The following is a 5,175-nucleotide window of genomic DNA, read 5'->3' as shown; positions in this document are numbered from 1 at the left end:
TTCAGTAGATCAGGTGTGGAGCTGTCTCCCCCTGCAGTGAGTGTGTTCTCTAGGGGGAGGGATAGCTCAGTGGTTTGAGCATTGCCGGCTAAACCTAGGGTTCTAAGTTCAATCCTTGAGGGAGCCATTTAGGGACCTGGGGCAAAAATTCATTCGATGATTTAATCGGTGATTGGTCCTGCTTTGAGTAGGGGGTTGGACGAGATCAACTCCAGAGGTCCCTTCCAACCCTGATATTCTTGGATACTTATTTCCAGCAGAGAGTGTTCAGCTGCAAGAGGCTGAGGACCCTGGGTTGGGTTGGAGCCTTGCTAATGGTCCAAACTTGTGTGTGTTGCATGGATCCATGGTTACGTAGCATAAAAGGGATCCCCTTGGGGGGTTGAGTTAACAGAGGATTCTATCTACAGGGATCTGGCTCTGCTCACTGTCTCCCTGGTTGACACCCTGGTGTCTGAGAGGGGAGCCCCTGGGTCAGTGAGTTGGGAAGCTCACACCAGCAAGTGCTGGAGCAGGTCCTTGTTGGATTCCCTGCACCTCTGGAAGCACAGGCAGGGTGTGGAGTTTGCCAGGCACCATAGTGAGTCAGGGAGCAGAACCTGACCTGCACCTGCCCTGGGCGTCAGGTGAGGGACACTGATCTCCTTTTCTGGGCTGAATCACGGCACCTGTCAAGGTTCCTTCCCCACTCTGAACTCTCGGGTACAGATGTGGGGACCTGCATGAAAACCTCCTTAGCTTACTTTAACCAGCTTAGGTTAAAATTTCCCCAAGGTACAAAGTATTTTACCCTTTGCCCCTGGACTTCCACTGCCACCACCAAACTTTATCTGGGTCCTGAAAAAACATAGTTTGGACACATCTTTCCCCCCAAAATCCTCCCAACAATTGCACCCCACTTCCTGGGGAAGGTTTGGTAAAAATCCTCACCAATTTGCATAGGTGACCACAGACCCAAACCCTTGGATCTGAGAACAATGAAAAAGCATTCAGTTTTCGTACAAGAAGACTTTTAATAGAAGTAAAAAGGAATCACCTCTGTAAAATCAGGATGGTAGGTACCTTACAGGGTAATTAGGTTCAAAACATAGAGAATCCCTCTAGGCAAAACCTTAAGTTACAAAAAAGACACACAAACAAAAATAGGCATTCTATTCAGCACAGTTCTTTTCTCAGCCATTTAAAGAAATCATAATCTAACACATACCTAGCTAGATTATTTACTACATTCTAAGACTCCATTCCTGTTCTGTCCCCAGCAAACACATCTCACAGACAGACACAGACCCTTTGCTTTTCTCCCTCCTCCCAGCTTTTGAAAGTATCTTGTCTCCTCATTGGTCCTTTTGGTCAGGTGCCAGCGAGGTTACCTTTAGCTTCTGAACCCTTTACAAGTGAGAGGATTTCTCCTCTGGCCAGGAGGGATTTTAAAGGGGTTTACCCTTCCCTTTATATTTATTACAGCACCGTATGTAATGCTCGTGGGATTGTTGGTGAGGAGCAGGAGTGGAAGCAGATCAAAAAGGCCCCTTACATCTAGCGGGTGAGCCACAGGAGATAGCGCTGCTGGGAGCAGTAGGGGGCCTTTGTTGTCATTGTGAGCTGGGATCCAGAGCGCACAGACACGTTCCCAGCCTGCCATGGCACTTGTGGTGAATCCTGCTCCAGAAAGAGCTATTCCTCAGTGCCTGCAACCTCTTCCTGAAGGGGGGGTTCCATGGTCCATGGGACCCCAAAGGTTGGCTGCCCCAGGTCTCTTATCCACCTTGTGAGATACCAGAGGGATTTGGAGCCTGGTTCTGGGCAATTGACAGGGGCTCTGGTGCTGTTGGTTTTAGGTCTTTGGAGAGATCTTCATGGAAGGCCAGAAAAGATCTTTCCTCCAGGCGATGCTTCTGGCCATCCATGACCCCCAGCTCTGTGTTATCCAGGCTGGGCTGGTGCTGACAGATTCCATTCAGGGGGAAGGTGGCCAGCTGATAGAGAATGAGGTAACCAAAGAAGGATCAATTGGGGAGGGACCCCCAGGGCCTTTCACCTCCAGGCCCTAGTATCATGTTATCCCAGCCACCACCTGCTCTGAGAGAACTGGAGGAGTCAGTCAGCAGAGGCTGCTGAAGTGCCCCATTCCCCTCAGCTACTGTCCAAGGCATCATCTTAACAACAGGGGTGGGGCCCTTGGGAAAGGTGTCCTCTCACCCCACAGCACTACTGCCCAGAGCCTTCCAGCCCCTCAGCTGGATGGGGAGAGGGAGGCTGAGGGGATTCTGGGGAGCGGAGTTTAATCCCCGACTGGTTTGGAAGGTAGAACAGCTCTCCCGGTGGGGCTGAGAGGAAGGGGACAGGAGTTCATTCCACAACGGTGGGAGAGGGGTTGGAGGTCACCTAGGGAGGAGACAAGATTTCATCTTGGGCGTCGGGTTAGGGAATCTGTCCCTGAGAAGTGGGGAAGGTTGGGGTGGAAATTTTGCTGGTTCCCTTTGCCGTTAATGCCCTTTGTTGCCATGCATGTCAGAATCTCTGACTGATTCTTGTTCCCTTGCAGCAGGAGGAGGTTACAGCGATGATAATGGCCCACCTCTTCTATATCCAGTGCTTGCGTCAGGTTCCCAAATCACTGCAGGGGCTGTGCTGAGTGGGACAGCCTTGAAGGGCTCCCGCTTCCCACGTCCAGAAGCTCCCACTCCCTGCCGCAGGTACTGCTATTTCTCACTGGGCCTGGGGGACAACAGCTGGGAGGAGTGGGCATAAACCCCACAGCACTGAGAGAAACCCAGGCCGAGCACCTCGCTCTTGTCACCATGTCCCATCCAGATCCCTGGAGCTGGAGCCAGGCCAGATACGGTCCCTCCCCCATGCCCAGAGGCCAGTTTCAGAAGCATCAAGCTATCAGGGCCGTGGGGCTGGCCCAGAAATGAGAGCATCCTCACGGCCAGGGGTTATCCTCAGTAACCATTGCAGTCTGGGAGGGGTGGCCTGATGTGGAGCCCCTCCCCTCTTATCACTGCTCAGACCTCCCCATGGCCCATATCACCCCGTTGCAGTGAATGTCTGACTATCCCCCACCTGAGGCCCAAGCCACTCACCTGGTATCTGAACCCTTCCCATCCACAAAGGAAACTGCCCCCTAACACCTTGGGGCAAGATAGGATTCTCCCCATCTGGCAGGTGGGGTCTGAGACACAGAGGAAGGGCTGAGATCCTGGTCACACACTCCTGGGGGTAGATCTGGGAACTGGACTGGGTCCCAGGCTAGTCCCTTTCCCTGAGAGGCAACTTCAGGTTCTGCCCTTTATTCTCCCCTCCTGCTGGGGGAGTCTCTGAGTGTGAAATGAACAGGGAGGTTTATGGGGTCCTAGCACAATGCCTGGGTGGTAGCTCCCCTTGGCTTGGATCCTAGGGTCAGAGACATCTTTGTCATCTTGCTCTCCTTCTTCTATTCCTAGAAAGAGAGACCCCCCGCAATGAGGGGACTCTAGGGATCCAGCTGGGCAGGGCCTAGGAGAACCTGTAAGTCATCCTGGTTCCCGCCTGCATGCACCACCCTGTCCTGCTCTGCCCTCCGGTTCTTCACTGTTGACTCTGGCTTGACCTTTGGCTCCGGTCTCTGATTATGACTTTGGCGTGACCCTTCTTAGCTCCAGATGTTGGCTACCCATCCTGGTTCCATATACTCCTTGCCCTTCTCTAGCCCCGCTCCAGGCCCTCCACCAACCCACTCCAGCATTGACTTCTCCTCCTGATCTTCCTCAAGCACTCGGACTTTGGCTACCCGGCTTTGACCCTCGGCCTGTATCTGGACTCTGGCTTGCATTGACTTGGCTGATCTTTGCTCTCTGACTATCCGGCTATGACCTTTGGCAGGGATTTAGACTCTGGCTCTGGTTCTTCTTCTGCTTTTTTGATGGACTCTGATCTTGGTTTGGACCTTGACCTTGATTCTAGCACCACTATCAGCCTAGGCGCAATCCTGCACCTCACTGCAACCTACGCTCTAACCTCTGGGCCTAATTATTGGATGCAGCACGTGACATTAGGTGGTGCAACTTTTTGGAGAAAAGCAGGCTCTCTGCAAGTAAGTGGCCTGTATGCAACAGGGACACACCACACCAGGTGTGAACAATGACCTCACTACATAAGTCTAGCCCGATGATATCCCTGCTGGAGTTGTGCAATGGAAATGACTGAAAAAGTCAGGGGTTACTTGAACCAGCTTCCGCCCCTGGACTTACTCCACCTTCTTGACTCGGACACCCAGCATCCTGATCAATACCCAGATTACATGGATACCTTTGAAAGAAATGGGGACTCGTTGCCTCTGCTCGAGGACAGACTGAATATAAATAGAGTTTGCACAATTGAATTCACAGAGCCACAGACATATGTGCCAGCCACCAACAGGACACAGTGTCTCTTGGACATAATGGTTCTGTAGAGCAGTGGATTACAGATAGCTTTGAAGCGGTCATAAGCAATCACAGCCAGTAGGCAACTTTCACTGGTCACAAAGAAACAGACGAAGAATAGTTGTGCCACACACTCAATGAAAGGAATGGTTCTCATCTCTGCTACCAAGGTCATGAGCAGCCTGGGAGCTATAGCTGTGGAATATCCAATATCTACAATGGACATCTGGCTTAGGAAAATGTACATGGGGGTATGAAGTTGGGTTTCAACCATGATTAAGCTATCATCCCAAGATTCCCCATCAGGCTGACCACATACATCACTAGGAACAAAATAAAGAGGGGGTCTGTAGATCTGGATGAACATCTGAATCCTACAAAAATCAACTCTGTCACCGTGGTGTGATTTCTCTCTGCCATTTCTTCCAGAAACTCTCTCCTCTGCTGGTGAAAAATAAAAATAAGGATTACAATTAATCAGGGGCCAATAAAGTACTGAGTACAGATCCCTCATAATCCCTGTGATTATACACCATTTCATAAGAACAAAAATAATACATCAAAGGACAATCCTAGGGAATGTTCTCTTTGTATTACCCACATGCTTTCCATTAGAGATAGGATATGTTCTAGCTACAGAAATATTTTATACTCTGTGTTAATATGCATGAAACCATCCAGTGGGTCAAATCTTCTATAAAATAAGAGATATATAGATTGGGAGTGTTTAGTTTAGAAGGGAGGCAAATAATCTCCTATCAATGTATCA

General features: G+C 50.4%; 1 pseudogene; it reads right to left on the bottom strand.

Moving 5' to 3' along the window:
* Positions 1-4,278: 4,278 nt before the first annotated feature.
* On the bottom strand, positions 4,279-4,826 carry LOC140912521 (olfactory receptor 5G9-like; annotated as a pseudogene).
* Between the last annotated feature and the right edge of the window lie 349 nt (positions 4,827-5,175).

This window comes from Lepidochelys kempii, chromosome 6, assembly GCF_965140285.1.
Source record: "Lepidochelys kempii isolate rLepKem1 chromosome 6, rLepKem1.hap1, whole genome shotgun sequence".
Taxonomy (NCBI): Eukaryota; Metazoa; Chordata; order Testudines; family Cheloniidae; genus Lepidochelys; species Lepidochelys kempii.
Note: the sequence above shows the minus strand (reverse complement) of the source record. Positions and strands in the feature narration are given on the sequence as shown.